Source organism: Ambystoma mexicanum, chromosome 6p, assembly GCF_040938575.1.
Source record: "Ambystoma mexicanum isolate Mex_15411 chromosome 6p, UKY_AmexF1_1, whole genome shotgun sequence".
Lineage (NCBI taxonomy): Eukaryota > Metazoa > Chordata > Amphibia > Caudata > Ambystomatidae > Ambystoma > Ambystoma mexicanum.
This window is the reverse complement of record NC_090935.1, coordinates 843,060,942-843,083,953: the sequence shown is the minus strand read 5'-3', so window position 1 is coordinate 843,083,953 and position 23,012 is coordinate 843,060,942.

Genomic DNA, 23,012 nt, shown 5'->3' with positions numbered 1-23,012 from the left:
CTAATGTTACATAAATACACTACTGGCGGGGTTGGTCATGGCTTGCATCCCATCAAAGTATTTGGGCCCACATGCCAATGTGCAGGTGGCTGTAAATCATCCTCAATCAAGCTCATCATCAAGGGATGTATGTGATGCTGGAAATGCATCTGAGGGACAGGGCCTCTGAATCCTGCCTTTTATCGTGTGTTCTGTCATGTTTTCTGCCCAGGAGTCCATGTGGGACTCCTGGCAGTGCAGCTCTCTTTTGGTTTGGTGAACAGACCCATGGGATACCCTTATGGCACCCATGGGTAGGGGTACAACCCTGTGCCCCTAGTGTATGTTTTTGGGCACCTGTGGGTGGCCCACAGAGCAGGGTATGGGCTGGTGGCAGCTCCATGCTGAATGTGACAGGTGCTCTGGGTGTCCTCCATTTTGGGATACCCAGGCCCTGCCATTGGGATCAGTTAATTCCTGATAGAAACAAGATGGCCCCTGTGGCCTCTTGCTTTCTATTGCCTGTTGTCTTGTTTTTCCCAAAGTCCTGGGAAGCCCTGACTCTGTCCCTTCCCCCTGACTGGCTGTTGGGTGGAAGTTCCATGTATGGTATTGTTGTGAAGGCCCAGCTAGACTGGCTGGAGCCTTCCCAGTGACTGTATGTTGTGGGTACCTCCTGTGGGTGGGACCTGGGTGAATGGAGTGTGTGACCAATATACACTTCTTGTTGTGGTTGTCTGGTTTCTGGCATGTGAGACAAAGACTGAGACAGCCCTCCCCGAAACTGGCCTGAATGCAGTGTGTAGTGTTGAATGGCTTGGTACTTGCCCCAATCCACATTCCTTGTTGTGAGTGTCTGAAAGGGAGGAGTGTGGCCTGAATGCACTGTGTGCCTGATTGGCTGACTGACTGCATGAATGCCCTTCTGTGTGATTGGCTGCTGTGTGTGTGCCAGCAGTGTGGATGAGAGACAGAATAGTATATCTGGGGACCTCTCACCACTGGAAATTGTTCAGAAGCGTTCAGAAGCTGAGTCTCCACTCAAGAGTAACTGGAACTGCTGATCCTCGACGTCCAGCTGGAAGAAGAAGACTTGCTGCTGCATTTGCTTCAACAGATCTGAAGGTTGCCGAATTCGTCGAGGACTGATCCGAGAGAGGACCTGGTAAGGTGCCCTCTTCCCGTGCTCCGAGGGACCATCGAGCACCGCTGAATCTTCGCCGAAGCGCCCTGGAGTCAGACCCTCGAAAGGCTGCCGACCCGAGACGGGACCGCCGAGGAGATCGAAGTGAAGCACCCGGACATCGACGCTGTCGAAGTCCATTGCCGTCGACCAGGGTTCGCAGGTTTGTGTAACCGCTGGAGGCCCGTCGAAGTTGTGTTGCCCAGCCGTGGGAACCACTTGACGCCGTGCCGCCGACGACCGGAGCCGTCCGCTCCTTTGCCTAAGAACATTCAATCGAAGGACTCTCTCGAACGCTTCGTCGACCGCTTATCCTGCCGGAGAAGTCGAGGACGACCAACGCGCCGAGGAGAAACCTGCCGGTGGGTTTCCCGCCACCCGACGACCTCAAAGACTCGGACGACTCGACGCCCTTGCTGGGCTCCCGTCTCTACAATCTTTGCGGTCCAGAACTATTGTCATCGAGGTGCCCCGCACACCTCCGCCTTGCAGGACGCCGACGCCCCGACGCCGACGAGCACCGCTCGGACGAAGCTGCCGCCTCTTCGACATCGTTCTACCCCGTTTGTCGACGGACGTTCGATGCCCCGTGCCTCCCGCTTGAAAGGGAAGGCATTCAAGAAGGGCCGTCGATTCCCCATCGCCGAACAGCGAGTCCCTCGACGTTTGTCGACGCCTTTTCGAGGAACTCGACTCCACCAGGTACATTGGGGGGGTAAAAACATTATAGGGGAGAATAAGACTTACAGAGCAATATATGGACTGGGCTTGTGTTATATCTTTCTTTACAGGTTGCCCAGGTGGGGGGATCTCCACACAGAACTGTGCCTAGAGGTAGGGGTCAGTATTCTGCCTATTGCCCAACCCTCTTATTTCCTCTCCTCTCTCTATTGCTGGTTTCCCTCTATTGGTCTGTGTGACATTGTACAGTATTGTTCATGCACTTCAATGAGATCTAGGGTGGTACCACTTTAGGATTGTAAATATTTGCCATTGTAGATTTTGCCAGAGTACAAAGTGAGTTACTATGATAAATGTACATAACCTTAACTATTGATTATATAAAGACTGTGTTCTAACCAATACAGAGTGTGGATATTCCTTTGTGGGGGCTTGGGGATACACTGTACTTAAGAACCAGCCTGCATCACCTCCTGAGAAGCTAGGCCTTGATTGCTCGACCATTGCTACCGAATAGAGAATCTTGGCTGGGGTCTCCTGTGCCTCTCCTCCACCATATAGGGAGTGGGAGTGCAGACACCCCCCACCGGTCGTTGAGGCCCGTTCTCTCACACTGGTGGCAAGCGGTGGGATGCTTATGGTTTTAAGAATCAGTGTATAACCGTGCCACTTACAAAGGATATTTGCCCTTTATTGAATTAAGGTTTAGTGGTGTACAAGGTAACTGCATTACAAACAATGGAGTCTATTGCGAATGGCAAATTAACTCGGATGAGCTTGGAGGCTCTCCAGAGAGCTTGTGAAGCTAGGGAGTTAGACTTTGTGGAGAAGTCTAGGGCTGAGCTGATAGCTGCCCTGGTGGACTACCAGACTGATAGTGAAACTCTTGATGAGGGGGGGAATGCAACCAATGAGGACTCTGCCCCTGGGGTTTCTGCTGAATCTGTTTCTGGGAATGCCGCCATTCCTGCTGCCTCTATTCCAAACTCCAGCAATTCCTTAGAGCTTGAGTTATTAAGGATGAAATTGGCCTTTGAATACCACAAGTTGGAAATAGATGCTGAGCTTAAGAAAGAGGAGTTGGCTCAACAAGTGGAGCTCAAGAATAGGGATCTTGAACTCAAAAATAAGGACCTTGAACTCAAGAGCCAGGACACTGAATGTCAGAGGATCCAGCTAGAGAAAGCTAGAGTGGAGACTTCAGCTAGAACCAGTGAGAGTGTCAGGTCCCCCACCACCAAGTTTATGAAAGATTTGGTTGGTGTATTTGTGGAGGGTTCGGATATCCTCCAATGGATTGAAGCGTTTGAAATGGCTTGTGAGATTCATGATGTGGATAAAAGAGATTGGGCGAAGTGTTTGTTAAGCAGAGTGCCTCAAACCGGGTATGACTGTATTCTGAAGCTGAGTGTGGAAGAAAGGGGTCAGTACGAGTGTATGAAGTCTGCTTTGATTGCCAAGTTCGGCAAGACACCTACCCAATACCTTAGAAGGTTCAGGGATTTTAAGAAAAAGGAGAATATGTCTTGGGTTGAATTGTCCCACCTCTTGTTTTTTGAGCATTTCTCTGAAGCCTGTTCACCAGAGCTGCGTCAGTATGTGGCTGACCAGAACATTTTGGACCCCTTTAAGCTGGCTAGGTTGGCTGACAAGTGGGTCTCCCACCGGGTGTCCCCTAAGGACTCCAGTGGGAAGGACAAGGACAAAGAGAAGGGAGGCCTCTCAGAAAGCTGAGGAGTCCCCCAAGCAGTCACAGTCGGGTAAACCAAAACCTTCCTCTCCTAAGACCCAAAAATCTAGTGGGGATAAGTCATCTGGGGGTGGGAATAAGAGTAGTGGTCCACCTGCTGCAAAGCAGGCTCCCAGTGGTTCCAGTACCGTACCCCGCACTCCTGGCGCTTGTTGGGACTGTGGGGCTCTGAATCACAGAAGGGGTGACCCCAAGTGTAAAGGTAAGGCACTTGGAGTACAGGCTGTCAGCCTGACCTACCCTTACCCCGTGTCTGAGGTGGAGGCCACTGTCCTCCCCTCCTCTGCCGGGATCACATTTGGTGCTCCGGTAGAGATTTCCTTAGTGTCCCTTGGGGCCTGGGACCAGTACGCAGAAGTACTGGCGACTATCCCACAGAACACCCGTAGGTTTTTGAGAAGTGTCCTCTTGAATGGCCAGCCTTCTACTGGTTTGAGAGACACTGGGGCAAGCATGACAGTGGTGGACAGGACCCTGCTCAGGCCAGAGGACTATGAAGGTGCTCCTCTGCAAACCACCAGGTTAGCTGGTGGGCCTCACAAATTATCACCTGTAGCCTTAGTCACACTCATGATTGGCGACAAGACAGCGAAGCTTCCTGTCCTGGTTCAGGACAATGTCCCTGCTAACATTTTGTTAGGGAATGATCTAGTAGAGTTAGGGTTGATCTCGGATGGTCTTCCCATGACTGCTGCTGCAGTCACTAGGTCACAGGTGACACCGGGTCTGGCTGTGGGTCAGGTACCCGAGCCAAAGGCGAGGCCTAAGGCAAGAAGAAGGAAGACCAAGAAGGCCACCTCTGTGGAGGGAGCACCTTCTCTTCCTGCTGTTCCGACAGCACCCATTGGGATCCCTGCTCCGGACGGGCTGGGTCCAGTGGAAAACCCAAACTCAACTCCTTTGGGAGAAGAGGCAGAAGACTCTCCTGTGGGAGAGGTTCTCAACCCGGAGGATCATCCCGACCTTCAATGCTTGTTAGCTGAAGGGGGACCCTCCCGGGCGGACTTCTGTAAGGGACAGAGAGAGTGCCACTCTCTCGAGGGACTGAGGAAACAGGCCCTGGCCCAGGCACAAGGAGAGGTGCCTAGGAATTTCCGGATTTATTGGGAGGGTGAGCTCCTTGTTAGTGAGCCCACTAAGCCTGAACCTGGTGCCCGCAAGAGGTTGGTGGTACCCCAGGTTTACAGGCCCTTCCTACTGCAGTTGGCGCATGAGGTGCCCTTGGCTGGTCATCTTGGGACCAAGAAGACTAAGCAGAGGCTCTCTGCCCATTTCTACTGGCCACGGATGGGAGTAGAAGTGGAGTCCCACTGCAGGACCTGCCCAACTTGTCAGTTGTCTGGCAAGACTGGAGGCAGTGTCATTGCCCCACTGCAGCTGTTGCCAGTGGTTGGCACCCCATTTGAGAGGGTGGGCATCGACATCGTCGGTCCCCTTGACCCTCCCACTTCAGGTGGACATCGGTTCATCCTGGTCTTGGTAGATCCTGCCACCAGGTACCCTGAGGTGATACCCCTTCGGACGGTTACGGCCAAGGTGGTTGCCAGGGCTCTCCTGGGCATTTTCACCCGTGTTGGATTCCCCAAGGAGGTTGTCTCTGACAGAGGATCCAACTTCATGTCGAGTTACATGAAAACCATGTGGAAAGAGTGCGGGGTAACCTACAAGTTCTCCACCTCTTACCACCCCCAGACCAATGGTCTGGTTGAGAGATTTAATCAAACTCTCAAGGGCATGCTAGGTGCTTTGGAAGAGCCTCTAAGGAGGAAATGGGATCTCCTCCTGCCATGCCTGCTGTTTGCTTACAGAGAGGTACCTCAAGAGGGTGTTGGTTTCAGCCCCTTTGAGTTACTCTTTGGACATCCCGTGAGGGGGCCCCTCGCCTTGATCCGAGAAGGCTTGGAAGCCACCCCTCCAGGTCCCGCCAAGCAAGTGGGGGACTATGTGTTAGGCCTCAGGCGGAGGATGACACAAATGATGGGTCAGGCAACAGCAAATCTCAAGGCCAGCCAGGAATTGAATAAGTACTGGCATGACCTTAAAGCTTCGCAAGTGGATTGGACTCCGGGACAGGAAATCCTTGTGATGGAGCCTACCAAGCCTAGAGCTTTGGCAGACAAGTGGACTGGACCCTTCAGGATAATCTCCAAGATGGGCGAAGTCAATTATCTGGTTGACATGGGTGCCTCTGGGGTAGCCCCTTAGGTATTCCATGTCAACAGGCTCAAGCCTTTCCACAGGCGAGCAGAGGTCTCATGTCTCTTGCTAGCTTCAGGGCAAGAAGAGGATGAGAGTGAGCCCCTTCCTGATTTGCTGCATAGCAAACCTCAGGATGGGTCAGTGGAGGGAGTACATCTCTCTTCAGATTTGACAACAGAGCAACAGAGGGCCTGTAGGGCTTTGCTCCAACAGTACGCCTCTCTGTTTTCACTGAAGCCAGGCCTTACACCATGGTGTAAGCATGAAATTGACACTGGTGACAGTGTGCCTGTCAAAAGCAGGTGCTACCGTATGTCAGATACCGTCAAGATCCACATCCAGGCTGAGGTCGCCAAGATGTTGGATCTGGGTGTTATTGAACCCTCAACCAGTCCCTGGTCCAGTCCAGTGGTCCTTGTCCCCAAGGCAAGTTCCCAGGCGGGTACCAAGGATTGGAGGTTCTGTGTGGACTACCGAGGAGTCAATGCCGTCACCAAAACTGACGCGCACCCATTGCCCCGGGCTGATGAGCTCGTGGACACCATCGGTGCTGCCAAGTTTGTGAGCACCTTTGACCTTACTTCAGGCTATTGGCAAATAGCTCTGACGGACCATGCCAAGGAAAAGACGGCCTTGTCAACACCTGAGGGACTCTACCAGTTTAGGGTCATGCCTTTTGGGTTGAAGAATGCCCCTGCCACCTTCCAGAGATTGGTCAACCATGCGCTCAGTGGGCTGGAAGCCTTTTGTGTGGCTTACTTAGACGACATTGCCGTCTACAGTCCCACCTGGGAAGAGCATTTGACACATCTGGATAAGGTGTTGCAGGCCTTGAAAAGGGCTAACCTCACTATCAAGGCCACCAAGTGCCAGATAGCTCAGGGGAAAGTTACCTATCTTGGTCATGAGGTAGGAGGGAGTCAAATCCAACCTCTCTCCAGTAAAGTACAGGATGTACAGAACTGGGAGACTCCCACTACTCAAACCCAGGTGAGAGCATTTTTGGGCCTCACTGGGTACTATCGCAATTTCATGGCAGACTATGGAACCATAGCTGCACCCCTGACAGCTCTAACTTCACCCAAACAGCCTAGGAAGGTTAATTGGACTGAAGACTGTCAGAGGGCCTTTGATGGCTTGAAAGAAAGTCTGTGTAGGGCACCTGTGTTAAGTGCGCCTGACTACAGCCGACCCTTTATCGTCCAGACGGATGCCTGCGACACCGGAATTGGAGCTGTCTTGTCCCAGTTAGATGACAAAGGGAGAGAACACCCTATCATATTCATCAGTAGACAACTCAAGGGTAGAGAACTTAGGTGGGCTACTGTTGAAAAGGAGTGTTTTAGTATAGTTTGGAGCCTTAGGCGTTTTAGGCCCTACCTTACGGGGTCTACCTTCAAGGTCCAAACAGATCATAAGCCCCTGAAGTGGCTTATGCAGATGAAGGGTGAGAACCCGAAATTGCTCAGGTGGTCCATTAGCCTGCAAGGGCTAGACTTCACCATAGAGCACAGACCAGGGAAGAGTCACGATAATGCAGATGGCCCTTCCAGAAGGTATGTTGACCGTCTGGATGAGGGTGTCTATCCCGTGGGAGATTAGACACCCTCCACCTCAGTCTGGGGGGGGCGTCTGTGATGCTGGAAATGCATCTGAGGGACAGGGCCTCTGAATCCTTGTCCTATTACTGCCTTTTATCGTGTGTTCTGTCATGTTTTCTGCCCAGGAGTCCATGTGTGACTCCTGGCAGTGCAGCTCTCTTTTGGTTTGGTGAACAGACCCATGGGATACCCTTATGGCACCCATGGGTAGGGGTACAACCCTGTGCCCCTAGTGTATGTGTTTGGGCACCTGTGGGTGGCCCACAGAGCAGGGTATGGGCTGGTGGCAGCTCCATGCTGAATGTGACAGGTGCTCTGGGTGTCCTCCATTTTGGGATACCCAGGCCCTGCCATTGGGATCAGTTGATTCCTGATAGAAACAAGATGGCCCCTGTGGCCTCTTGCTTTCTATTGCCTGTTGTCTTGTTTTTCCCAAAGTCCTGGGAAGCCCTGACTCTGTCCCTTCCCCCTGACTGGCTGTTGGGTGGAAGTTCCATGTATGGTATTGTTGTGAAGGCCCAGCTAGACTGGCTGGAGCCTTCCCAGTGACTGTATGTTGTGGGTACCTCCTGTGGGTGGGACCTGGGTGAATGGAGTGTGTGACCAATATACACTTCTTGTTGTGGTTGTCTGGTTTCTGGCATGTGAGACAAAGACTGAGACAGCCCTGCCCGAAACTGGCCTGAATGCAGTGTGTAGTTTTGAATGGCTGGGTACTTGCCCCAATCCACATTCCTTGTTGTGAGTGTCTGAAAGGGAGGAGTGTGGCCTGAATGCACTGTGTGCCTGATTGGCTGACTGACTGCATGAATGCCCTTCTGTGTGATTGGCTGCTGTGTGTGTGCCAGCAGTGTGGATGAGAGACAGAATAGTATATCTGGGGACCTCTCACCACTGGAAATTGTTCAGAAGCGTTCAGAAGCTGAGTCTCCACTCAAGAGTAACTGGAACTGCTGATCCTTGACGTCCAGCTGGAAGAAGAAGACTTGCTGCTGCATTTGCTTCGACAGATCTGAAGGTTGCCGAATTCGTCGAGGACTGATCCGAGAGAGGACCTGGTAAGGCGCCCTCTTCCCGTGCTCCGAGGGACCATCGAGCACCGCTGAATCTTCGCCGAAGCGCCCTGGAAGTCAGACCCTCGAAAGGCTGCCGACCCGAGACGGGACCGCCGAGGAGATCGAAGTGAAGCACCCGGACATCGACGCTGTCGAAGTCCATTGCCGTCGACCAGGGTTTGCAGGTTTGTGTAACCGCTGGAGGCCCGTCGAAGTTGTGTTGCCCAGCCGTGGGAACCACTTGACGCCGTGCCACCGACGACCGGAGCCGTCCGCTCCTTTGCCTAAGAACATTCAATCGAAGGACTCTCTCGACCGCTTCGTCGACCGCTTATCCTGCCGGAGAAGTCGAGGACGACCAACGCGCCGAGGAGAAACCTGCCGGTGGGTTTCCCGCCACCCGACGACCTCAAAGACTCGGACGACTCGACGCCCTTGCTGGGCTCCCGTCTCTACAATCTTTGCGGTCCAGAACTATTGTCATCGAGGTGCCCCGCACACCTCCGCCTTGCAGGACGCCGACGCCCCGACGCCGACGAGCACCGCTCGGACGAAGCTGCCGCCTCTTCGACATCGTTCTACCCCGTTTGTCGACGGACGTTCGACGCCCCGTGCCTCCCGCTTGAAAGGGAAGGCATTCAAGAAGGGCCGTCGATTCCCCGTCGCCGAACAGCGAGTCCCTCGACGTTTGTCGACGCCTTTTCGAGGAACTCGACTCCACCAGGTACATTGGGGGGGTAAAAACATTATAGGGGAGAATAAGACTTACAGAGCAATATATGGACTGGGCTTGTGTTATATCTTTCTTTACAGGTTGCCCAGGTGGGGGGATCTCCACACAGAACTGTGCCTAGTGGTAGGGGTCAGTATTCTGCCTATTGCCCAACCCTCTTATTTCCTCTCCTCTCTCTATTGCTGGTTTCCCTCTATTGGTCTGTGTGACATTGTACAGTATTGTTCATGCACTTCAATGAGATCTAGGGTGGTACCACTTTAGGATTGTAAATATTTGCCATTGTAGATTTTGCCAGAGTACAAAGTGAGTTACTATGATAAATGTACATAACCTTAACTATTGATTATATAAAGACTGTGTTCTAACCAATACAGAGTGTGGATATTCCTTTGTGGGGGCTTGGGGATACACTGTACTTAAGAACCAGCCTGCATCACCTCCTGAGAAGCTAGGCCTTGATTGCTCGACCATTGCTACCGAATAGAGAATCTTGGCTGGGGTCTCCTGTGCCTCGCCTCCACCATATAGGGAGTGGGAGTGCAGACACCCCCCACCGGTCGTTGAGGCCCGTTCTCTCACAATGTACAGTAGAGATTTGTAAGTCAGCATGTAATATTATTTCGCCCTTACGCTGAAGATCTATGCTGGTAACCTTCACTGCACCTAAACATCCCAAGTCAGCATTGAAACCCTGATGTCACAGTTAGTAGATGGATTTTAGTAGCATTTTTAGAACTGGGACAATAGTAAGAATTTCAAGGTAGTCTGTCTAAGATGTGTTCAGAATCCTTTATCTTAGATCCCATGGTAGCCTGTCTGTCACTCATAGAAGAGGCAAAAGGACAGCCAGTCTATTGCACTTAGAAGACTTGAGGGTAGCCTGTTCATACTGCCTAGAAGAGTCTTCGAGGGTAGCTGACTTTTTGTCCCAACAGATCTGATGACACAGCAACATCAAAGATAAGCTCCATCTAAGTTCCAGGTAGGTATAAACGCATGACTTCGGTGGACATCTGCCGCAAGCATTGCTATCCATCCACACACATTAGAATGCAGCTACAACATATGACAACATTTGGTCTAGCTCGACACTTAATATGTTTAAGCCTACTCACTCCAGACTTGCCTCAACACATCTGCCATTGGAATACAGCATCAACCTACAACAAAATGTTGCTTTAGCTCGACACATAACAAGTCTCTGGCACTCACACACACTCGTGACCCCCCTCAACACCCACACGCATGCCTGATGTATTGGGTTGCTTAGTAGAGCCTAGCTAGCCCATCCAATCCCTAATCTTGGCCATAGGCACAGACGTATTCTAAACCTCTGAAAATGTTCCCATACTTTGGACTATGTTCCCCGAGGGCGTTTCCTCCACAAGCACATTGAAACTGTAGTAACGGTAAAATGTGCCATATATATGACATTTACAATTACAATTACAATAGTGTGGAGGAGCTCATGGGCTAAAGCAATGTAACATACAAATGCTGGACTACAAAGTAATACATTCTTTAAGGCATGCAGACATATACATCTGGACTTTAGAACATCTTTTGATGACTTCTTGTGTAAGTCTTTGTCACATTTTGTGGGTTGGGGCAAGGAGTAAAGATGTTTTGTCTCCGGGAGATAAACTTTCATCATGGTGGACAAAGGTTATTTTGGTAAACTTTTTGTTTCAGTTTTCAGTATTTTTTCAAATACTTTTAATGACCAGGTCTTTCTTTTTTTTGTTGCAGCACACACCCTCAGTCTAGTTGAATAATGTAATTGATGATTATCCCATGGTATGTGCATCAGCTGGTGGATCCTCAGTGTTTAGTGTGGCCTGAGTCTATTTGTGTCAAGGTCTGATCACCATAGGAGTAGCACAAAACCACAAAATACTACCATAGCTCTGGCAACCCTGCACACACTGGCATGAATAGGTTGGGGCCACTGGTATTAAAGGAGAGAATTATGGAGGTTGTGGATGTGTAGAGGAGGGGCCAAATGCCTCTACCGGAAGTCCTGCCTCCATTCTTCCTATATGTTGGAAACCAGAAATTGCGACATGCACAATGCCAATAATGGTCCCTATACCGTTAACAGTCCTTGAAACACGGTAACAAGGTATCCATTGAGAAAACCCCATATGATGCAGCCATGAAAAAATGACAGTCTTTTAAAGGAGGTTCCGGAAGATGTGTGACAATAAATGAAAGAGAAATGAAAGAGAAGACTGGTGACGTCACATAAAGCAGAAATGATGCACACAGAGGAGATGCCATTGAAGAGATTATATAGACCTTATAGAATCTGATGGTGTAGTGAAGAATTGGACAGCATTTCATGTGCAGAATGAAGATTGCACATGCGGAGAGCACTGAAGAAAATGCAAGCTGTTTTATAATTGTACAGATGTACAGTTGCTGAAATGCAAGTAGATTTAGTAATCATAAGGCTGGCTATACATAGCGAACAGACTGCAGGCTGTGCTGCCAAAATATATATATATATATATATATATATATATATATATATATATATATATATATATATATATATATATATGTGTGTATAGAACCTGGATGTTCCACAATGTATTTTAGCAAACTAGGAATTCATGAACAGAAGGGCTGGAAGGATGGCACAGTAGAAGAAAACACTTGACGATGAGGGAAGATTTGGGAAAGGTTGTCTGGCCCAGTATCAATGGTTGGGACAGCCAAGAAACTGTTATCTATTCGAGAAGATACAATGAACGTGTGAAGCAAGGCGAGCTCCTGTTGAGGTGTAATGGAAAAACACTAGAAGTGCCAGGTTATATTCATTTAATAGTGTTAAATATGAAAGAAAGATCTCAAACACAGTGTCCTGTCACATGGTCAAGATGAAAATGGACTTTGGGCAAGCTGCACCGAGACTTGAAGATAATACCATGCTTGCCCCCCCCTTTTATTCTGAGGCACAGTGATACTTTGCAAGACTGAGTTCAAAGACAATTCGAATGGCAGATAGCAGGAGTGATGATTGATGATTGGCTAATTGGGTGGGGAGGTATGGTCAAGTCCAACCCTCCAGCACCTGGGGTACCAGCTTGCATGCTGCTGGCGAGTGGAATATTCCAGAAGTGTACAAGCTTGCCAACTAATCATAGAGGGCCACATAGCAAAGAGCCCTATAGTTTGAAAGCCAATGAAACGCAGTGTATTTCATGACAGCGAAGATGACTTGCACTAGTGGTGGGCATAGCGGTCCAATCACAGTCCTATCCCCCATAGAAAGTATACCTAGATGTTCCCCTTAAGCCTATCACAAACTTAAGTAGGGTTTCTTATGTTGCCACGTAGTATGATGTCAGTAATGATGAATTTTTACTATATAAATGTAATTGTTTATGAAATGTTTTGCGAGTTCTTCTCGAGAGAGAGACTAGAGCGAACGTCTGTTGATGTCCGTTGTACTCCCTGTTTTAGGACTATTGCAATTAAAACAGTTATGCTTTTGCCAACTTCCTGAGTCAGTCTTATTATTGGTGTAAGAGTAAAAACTGCATCCCCATCCATCCCATATAGCGTTACCTCGCTTAAAGGGCCCACGGGTTCATGTGGTAGCAGAGGGACGATGGTTCTGGCCATCAAATACTAGGTCTCTAGTGTTTCGGACGATCAAAACCCTCTGCCATCTAGCTGGAAGATCGCAAAATTTCCAGTGGAGAGCAGCTGATATAGAATTCTTGCAAGAAGATCGATACAGGTGGAACGGGTCCCTCTTTCACAAAATCCCTCCTGTTTTCCAAAATGGCTGAGCGGACTGAAGGCGGCAGTGGTTGATTGGAGGAGAGGGACAATAGTTCTTGAGCTGAAAAGTGAATGGTGAGTAGATTGAGGGGACTGGCAAAATAGGGGGATGGGATTGTGGTAATGAAGAAAAGTAACAGGGCATTTGTGTAGTATATACCGAGGAGCGTGGAAACGAGAAGCGTTTCATAGAGCCCGGATTGCTACCTCGAGGCAGGTCTAGAAGGAGTAATTTCAAAACCCCCAGGGGGTAAATAGGGAGCACATAAACAGGTTTATGATAGGGAATGACTCAAACTCCAATCGGGGTATTTTAGAGGGCTAGGAGAAAAGGAGTATCATGGTGTATATGTGAAAAATAGATTAGTCTGTCTGTTTGTGTTTTGTAATTAAAAAGAGGTATTGAAGAGCAACAAGAGTAAACTGTGATGTTAAAGAAGAAATAAAAAGTTGTTATCTATGTTTTAGTCATTGTCGGCACCGACTAAACAGATAGATTGAGATAATTGAGAAGTAGAGGCTTTGAGCGGCGTCGGTTGGAGCGTGCTCATATTTGTTGTTTTTCTGAAATGTATCTGTGTAACTAACGGTAAGTATTGACAGTCAATTGCGACTTGCCACAAAGGGGGATGTTACTCCACTGATGCATCTGTGCAAGACGCTGCCAAAACACGTGCCTAAAAATAGACAGTATAGTGAGGAATGGGTAAAGGGCACAGCATACAAGATGTTCACACCATGGCCATAAGGGAGATCGCCTGTCAAAAGCAGTTTTGTGACACATGACCACATGCTTGCACGCTGCGAACACAGGGAAGAAGTTGGAGAAGTGGCTAGCTGTTTTAGAGCTTTGGAAAATGTACCAGGAGGAGCGGGAGGATCTGCCTCATGAGGATTGGATGCTTAATCAGTGTAGGAAGGACGGTATTGAGCCTTCTGCTCCCCTTACCACGCCTGAAGTAAACAGCGATAGTACACAGGATGTAGGATTGTATCGTTAAAGGAATTAAAAGCAGCGACAGGTTATAGTAATCTGATATATGAACCGCCTACCTACAGCAGTGACGATAGTCGAGAAGAGACTAAAAGAAAGGAGGAGATCTTTAGGATCAAGAGGAGAAAAGAGAACAACCGAATATATCAGCAGACATAGACTGAGAGATTAAGAGATGGAAAGGGGAAAAAGATAAAGCTGATGAGGTAAGGCTCATACAGAACAAATGGATGTGTGGACAGATATTGGTCAAGCATGTTGGGAAAAGTATTGCAGAAGTTAGGCAAAGGAAGATCAAAACAAACAGGATAGAAAAGACAGGGAATGAGAAAAGAGACTGAAAGAGGATGAGCACAAGAGAAAGAATAGGCAGAAACGAGAACAGATGTATCAGGAAGAACAGCAAAGAAAGGAAGAAAGATCAAAGGAGCAAAGGAAGAATGACAACAGGCACAGAGACATCAAAGAATGAGATAGGCAAGAAAAGAAGAGAGAAGAGGAAGAATCACTGAAATTAAGGGATAAAAGAATTCAAAGACGAAGGAAAGGAGATAATGGAACCAAGTCCTGTAATATCATAGGGCAATGTAGAGGAGATTCTTCAGTCACAGGGAGCAATGTCAGCACCATCTAGGATAACCCAAGATGTGAATTTTGACATAGCGAGCATCGAGGAGAGGATCGATAAAGTCAATCAAAACTTAAGAGAAAGTAGCAAATTGGGAAGCAGAGGGAAAGGAGACCAATCCCTGGTCCCCAATCACAAAGCAAGGAAAGAGACCCATTCAGTATCACGCATAGAGTCTTGTCCTTAGACAGGCTGACTTCGGATAAAGGTGAAAGAGAAGAAAGACATACTAGTTGGGGACCAGATCTGTCAGACGAAGAGAGATAAACCCTCCGTGGGGAGTAGGGAGAAAGTGCATGCGGTCCCGAGGGATGTCTGCAAACAGACAAGGAAGTGAGATGGTCTGATCTAGAGCAGCCTAAGGATAGGATGCCAGGTCCTATAGCATATCCAGAGTGACCTAAAGGACGATTTCATAGCGAGAAGGGAGAGTCACCACCATATGTGAGCAGGCTGAGGTCATTGCCAGGTTGAAGGCGATGAGGAACCATTGTCCCCAATATGGATAATCAGACAATGGGAGCTGATTGTGGATTTGGGTTCACACAATTCCTTTTATTGCTAAAAGGAGGGGCCAGACCACAATATTTTCCCTGGCCACAAATGGATAAGGATAATTTAAGGTTTACATTTCTCAGTTTAACAGTGGGTGCGGGGAAATGGATTTATGAGTTAGAAAAGATGACAGGAGGAAATACTCTGGCAATAGGGGACATCAAGGGTCTCCTAGCAGCCATTATTGGGGAAAGGTTTGATGACATTTGGACGAGAGTAGGTTACTCAAGTGTCACAGCACAGAACACGGTGCATGATGGAGTGCCATTTAATAATTGTAGAGCAGATGTCTCGAGAGCACTCAGGGTACAGTATCCTGATACGTCAGATATGGGTACAATTATGGCACGTACGATGAAAGATGACGAAGATCTGCTTGCTTATATTCAAAGTATTCAGCAACAGTGGACTCTTGAAAGGAGGGAGCCGTGGGGAAAATCAGATGCAGTATTTTACCACATTCTATGTCAGGGATTACCAGAACATGTACAGGGACAGCTCAAGAAATTAGTGGGAATGGAAGCGAAGCCATGGGCGGAATTACAGTTGACAATAGCACACCACTGCCAGCTCTTACAAGAGAAATATAAGAACGATGATGCTAGAAAACTTGAGGATGCCAAGTTAGTTCCATTGAAATTGTCAATGTATGTCATAGAAGGAGTGGTACTGACAAGCGGAGAAGGATTGGGAATACAGCAAGCAGTGGGTACATCACAGGCGAATAATCAACACCAGATGGATCAAGGCAGGAATGGGTTTAAGCCACTAGGCAGAGCAATTGGCTACAGAGGAAGTGGTGGTTTTCAGAATAACCAAGGTGGTCTTCAGAATATGAAGAATAATAATCAGAATGTGCAAGGAGGATTCAACCAAGGGGGGCTAGTCAGAAGAGCACCTCCTATATGTTGGACATATGGAATGACAGGGCACATTGCGCGCACATGTGGAAGCCAAGGATATGTACAGATTGGGAAATTCTCAAGAGGGGGGACAGCTTATCCTCCAGCATATACCTCAAAAACTAAGGATGGGTTTGCCCAAGATCAGGCAGTGTATCAAGCACAAGCACTGCATATACAACAGGCATTGCAGCCACAGCAAGCACCACTGAATCTTCTGCAAGAACAGTCACAGCATTCATCCATGCAGAAACAGCAGAATGCACACACAGGACAGTTATTGACAAATAGAGTAGGGGGCGTCACTGTGGTGGGGAGAAGTCCTTTTACAGGTAAAGGGATAAGTATGTACCAGCAATAGGACAGCTCACAGGGCGACTTGATGTGTTCAGTACTATCAGTGACACCAGATCTTCAAGAGGAACCAAGGGATGATGTGACAATAGGAGGCAATTCTTTCTCTTTTTTTAGTAGACACTGGGGCTACTCGTTCATGTATACGAGAGGGAAAATATCCATTGTCGGGAAATGCCATGAATGTGCAAGATTTTTCTGGAGCTACAAGCAGAGTTCCTTTTACTGATGAATTACCTGTTTCCATAGGAGAGTGTTACATGTCTGTTCCATTATTGTATTCAAGGCAGACACCGGTTAACATTCTAGAATGAGATTTAATGACAAAGCTTAATATGACCATTTCTTTTACAGATGAAGATATAGTATGTTCTGCTCCAGGGATACATTATATGAATGTGGGAGAATTTATATTGGCATTTACAGGACAAATGGCGCTGCAAGGACTGCCATTGGAGCCAGAAGTCTTTCTTTATGGGGTACACATTTTGATGGCGTGGCTACCCGACTTAATGGGAAAGATTATGAGAATACCTGATGAGTTTTTGTTCAGGCTTCAGAGTCCTAAGTTCGAAGAGGGGGGACAGACTGTTCCCCTAGAGTTAAATGTAGCCATAGTGCGAGTGGAATTGGCCATGCTCAAAGGAACAGATGACGAAGGCCATGGAGGACAGTGATTGCCATTGGGGAAGAGTATAGAGTGACTGACTTCACTGACAAGGATCTGTTTAGAGATGATCCATCAGATGATGAAGTAATATTCAAGATGATTATTACATATTGGATCAGAATAGAGAAAAGACAAATCCCACAGCGAATGGTGATAGTGCGGCAGCACCCAGCTTTTTTTGTGAAGATTTGGAAAAATTGGCAAATTCTTTATGGTCTACAGGCCCCTATGAGATAGACCTATTCAAAGGGATAGGGGAGGTTAAAATTAAGCGGAAGCCAGGAGCACTTTTATCTTGAGCAATTTTATCTTGAGCAAGGCAGTACCCAATGGCCCTCATTACGACCCAGGCATTGGACCATCGTGCTAATAGCACCATGGTCCATGCTGGTAACTTACCGACTCCGCCATGGTGGAATGGTGAATTACCGCCTCATTCTGAGGTTGGCAGGGTGGTACTTCCCCATGCCGCCATGGCCCTTCCCCATTCCCATTTTTGCCCCATAGGGCTCAATGGGAATGGGGAAGGCGCGAAGTACGGTGCCGCAAATTGCGGCACCGTACTTAGCACCAAGGTCCCTTTGCGGGTTGGTTTTTCAACGCCTGCTAAAAGCAGGTGTTAAAGTGACACCTGCAAAGGGACCTCGTAATCAGGCGTTAAGGGTTTAACGGCACCGCCACCTTTTACGGCGCTGTTAACCCCTTAACGCCCGGGTTGTAATGAGGGCCAATGTCTCGAGAGGCGGACAAAAATTGATTAAAAAATCAAAGGAAGGGTCAGGGAGATTTATATAAGATATCAGACCAACTAACCAGATTGTAGAGGCAGAGTTTTGTTTAGTTCTGAATCCGGCAACAATACTATGTAATATTCCAGCAGAGCCACAATATTTCACTGTGAGTGACATGAAAAATGTGTTTTTCTCAATCTCGTTGCATAAGGACTCCCAAGACCTTACATCATTTACATTTCACCAAACTAAGCTGAAGAGCACTCATTTTCCCCAAGGTTACTGTGAATCTCCATCGATCTTTAATATAGTCCTGCAGATGGACCAAAGCAACATTGATTTGCTGCAGTACGTAGATGATATTTTGGTTTGTAACACAACAGAAAATGAGTGCAGACAAGATTTGGTTCAGTTAATGACTATTCTAGCAGATAACGGATATAAAGTGGACAAGGAGAAGCTGCAGTATTGTCAAAAAGAGGTGTTGTGCATCGGTCGGTTAATCTGACATGAAAGTCAGTTAATCTCACACCTGCAGAGCTGAGGCGATTATGAAAACAGCAAAACTGCACACGGTAAAACAAATGCAGCAGTTTTTGGAATTATGCAACTGCGTTAGAGCATGGGTATTTGACTGTCGTTCATACACAAGACTCCTTTTGCAGGCTGTGAAGAAAGCACAAGTGAACAAGGAAAGAATAGAATGGATTGAGGAAAGGAAGGAAGAGTTTGAAGAATGAAAGAAGGCAATTTGTACAGCTCCAGTTTTAGGAAATCTCAACTATGATGAGGACTTCTTTTTGTTTTCACATATGAATGGGACAGTTATGACAGAGGTGCTTAAACAGAGGACTACATTGGGGTACAAACCACTGACATATTAGATTGGGATTTTAGATCCAGTTATGAGAGGGCACTTTCTTTGCAAACAATCGCTGACAGCAGCCGTGTTCACAATAGAGAAGTCTACTAGTATTGTGATGGGTGTTCTATCACATTGTTTGTTGAGCATGCTTTGTTTGCCATTTGGGAAAAACCTAAGGGTTCATTGACATATCATAGGGCTTCCACATATGAGGTACTCATATCGAATCCAGCAATCAAAATAGTCAGGTGTAAAATATTGAACCCTGTCACATTTGTAGCTGTGCCTGTGAAAGAGGGTGAGCATGTGCATTATTGCGCTAACTACGAGGAATTCTATGATGACATCCCACGAGTAAAGGAAAATGCGATAGCAGGGGGAGAGATTCTCTTTATTGATGGGTCTTCAAAGATTTATCAAACTGATGGCTAAAGGCATTCCAGTTCAGCTGTGGTAAGACACCGAGCCAATGGTGAATTTGAGGTTGTAGCAAGCTCAAGACTACCTTATCACATTTCAGCAGAAGCAGCAGAATTAGTGGTGCTTATCATCATGCTGGAGAAACATGCAGTGCAGGAAGTGACGGTGTACAGTAACTCCGCCTATCTGAAATCAACAGTGCACGCAGGACTATCACGTTGGAAAAGGGTTTATTGGACAGGCTTATTAAGGCACTAAAAGTCCCAGTAGCCATTGCAATAGTTAAATACGCAGCACATACTAAGCAAACTGACTTTATCTCTCACAGGAATAAAGACGAAGACAAAGTGGTCAAAAGGGTTGCATATTCACCAGATATTTCAAGTTTTGATACTCCAGATGTAAAGGAAAAAGTATCCACAATTATGATTGTAAATGAAGGGTTTAATCATTTATCAAGAACACAGTTGATGGGGATTCAAGGCAATGCACCACAGGAAGAGCAAAAATTGTGGAAACAAAGGGGGTGTTCTTTATCCCTCTCAGAAGCATTGTGGCGACAGGACAGCACTGGAAAGTCAGTGATGCCTGTAGCCTTGTTAAGGGTAGCGCTTGAACAGCTGCACTATGCTATACATGTAACTAGGGAAAGCCGCGCAGCAGCTATTGAGGAGGACTGCTTTGTACCGAACCTGTTAGAACACGTTGCATTTTATGTAGTAAAATACATTGTATGTCAAATGTTTACTGCTGGCCATACACTGTGAACAATCAGAGTGGTGATTCCTCGACCAAACAGTCCTTTTCAGCATTTAAATATTGACTATGTTGATTTGCTGCAAGTATGTAGTGGATTGAGGTATAAGGTAGTGGTGGTGTGTCCCTTTTCTAGGTGAATCGAAGCAGGTCCTTGTACACACCCTGATGACACTTGCGCAGAAACGTTTTTAGTCCGAGAATTCTTTCTCAGATGGGGAGTATGTGAGGTGCTGAGATCCGACATTGGGCCCCATTTTGTTAATAAAGTATTTGAACAGATTAGCCTATGCTTAGTATAAAGCACAAGTTTTCTTCTACTTATCACCCACAAGCAAACAGGATATGCTAGAGACTCAGCGGTCTCCTTAAAGAGAGAATTGATAAATTCAAATTGACATTGAAAAAGGGATGGCTGTATTGCCTGCCCTTTATGATATGATATTATATGATATGATATGGCATTTATAGCGCGCCTATGCACAAGTATTTCAAGGCGCGATGAGGGAAGGCAGGGGGAACAGAAGGAAGACAGAGACAATTATCTTACTAGGCCAGGTGAAGTTGAGATTGCGCAAGTGCAGGGGAAGGGGGAAGGGAAAGGTGTGGGGGGAAGGTTGAGGGGGCAGTGCAGTACATGGGATCAACAGTAAAAAATAAGTAGAATAAAAGCAATAAGTAAAAGGTGCGGCCAGCTGGTGGCAAGTGCAAGGGTAAGTGCAGACATCAGGTGTCAAGTGCTGGTAGGAGACTGTAGGGATACAGAAAACCAACCCGCAAGTGTGGTGTTTACCAGGGAGGCAGTGCAGGTGTGCAACTGGTGGGGAAGGGACCTGGGCCCGAGATCAGAGGGTGGCCAGGTGACCAGTGCAGATTCAGTTTCAGCCAGGAGTTCAGCAGGGTAGAGGAGGAGAGAAAGCAGAAGCAAAGAGGATGTTTTTAGGTGCTTCCGGAACCATAGATGGCTCTCTTCATGTTTCAGGGAGGCAGGGAGGCTGTTCCAGAGGGAGGCCCCAGCTGAAGAAATAGATCTACCACCAACGCATTACTTGGTGAAGCGACTGGCCCTGAGGGAGTTGGAGGCAGAGGATCGAAGAGCTTGAGAAGGGAGATATTTAGGAAGAGAGAGTTAAAGGTATTGAGGCCCCAGGCCCCACAAGGCCTTTGCATTATATGCATTAAGGAATCAGCCTGGATCAGACCACCACCTCACACCCCACAAACTAGTGACAGGGAGGTGAATGAGAAGGCTTTTGTCTCCACCATCGAGGAGCAGAAGTGATTTAAAGAAGACTGCAGAAATGTTAGGAAATTAGTTACGTTCTTATTTGACATGTATGACTTCTAGTATCTCTGTCATTTCAGATCAACTCAAGTGCAACGGGGGTCATCTCAGAACACAGATGCAGACCATTCAGAAACCATACTTCAAGAACTATTTCCTGTACCTAGATATTTTGTGGGAGATTCACTCCTTGTGCGTAACTTCACAAGGAAGTGGTACAAGCCCTGTTTTAGTGGTCCCTACATTGTACAGAACACTACTTACTCTGCAGTAAAGGTCCAAGAGAGACGCGCATGGATCCACTTAAGTGATGTAAAGTCTTACGCTGGTGAGACCGACACACCCCCACCTGTCGATTCGGAAGCAAGACAAGAAGAAGAAGTTCAGCACATGCAGACTCGATCGATGACGAGGAAACAGGACACAAAGGTTGCTGATTAACTAAATGCAAGTGTGCATTTGGACTGTGACTCACCCCTGACACTCTTTATAGATATTATAGCAGGAGTGCAAAGCAAAGTTCCCGAATCACAGGAATCTTTGAATTGGACTTTAGAAAGTGTTGATGTGATAAATATGCCAATTCCAGAGTTCGAGTTTGACTACTGGAAACATGAGCAGTTTCCAGATTAATTTCTCACAGAGTTTCTCTTTGGTTAATCCCATGGTTCTATCAGAGGCAGATGCCCATAGATTACTTCTTGCTGTCTTTGTATACATACGTCAAGCTTACCCTGCTCTAGATGGGCGTAATACTAATATACATGTTTTTCTGCAAGATTCTAAAAATAGCCCTGCAATTAGGAGGATACTTGTGGCAATAGTTGAACAGATCCTACAGTTACCTGATCATTTAACAAGGCTGCCTTATTTAAAAGTTTGTTCCTTCCTTAAAGCAATACACAGGCACAATGAGGACTGTCAAGAAAGGTACAGTTTTGGAAAGAGAACAACCTCAACGATGTGTGGAGAATCGTAAATGGTGGGGACTAATGTATTGGTGCATAATATATGCGTGCAAAACATGTATAAATGTTTTTCCGATCTTGCTAATCCATACTGTCTACTTCATAGGTCCAAGTAATGTAGAAGTCCCTTTGACTCTTCCCACTATCAAGGGAATATCAAGGGAATCCAGAGGGAATAGGGAGAGAGTGAAATAAAAAGGAATGTATACAGCTACAGTGATCACATCTACTAGGCAGGGGGTAATGGGTCTTTGTGCCAAATGCCATGGCTAGTGGGCCACAAAGAAACATATTGGTGTAACATGTACACTGGCCACAGCTAAAGGCCATGGCTAGTTGGTTCCAAAGACACATATTGGTGCAAAATGTAAATTGGGCATGGCCAAATGCTGTGGCCACGGGTCTTGGCCGAAAGCCAGGTCTAGTGGTCCCCAAAGAAACCTATTGGTGCAACATGGACAGCGGCCATAACCAAAGGCCATGGCTAGTGGGCTCCAAAAAAGTACTTGTTCAATATGCACTATAGCCACACCCGAATGCCATGGCTAGTGGGCCACACAGCAACTTATTGGTGCAACATGAACAGAGGCTGCAGCAGAAGGCCATGGCTGGTGGGAGCCAAAAGAACTATAGTATAATAAAATCCTTGAAATTCTGTGAAAAAAACTTCAGTTAAGAGAAGGTAATCAAATTTTACATGCAAAAACCCTTTGGCACTGGCATTTGAAGCAAGTCCAACTTTGTACCCCCTGTTGTGCAGCGTATTGCAACAATGATGGTATCACAGTTGACATCACTGATGACCTCACTGATGAAGGCAATAGCTAGTGGGCCCCAAAGAAAGCTGTTGGTGTAGCAACTACAGTTGCTATGGCCATAGTTTGTGGCTAGTGGGCCTGAAGGAAACC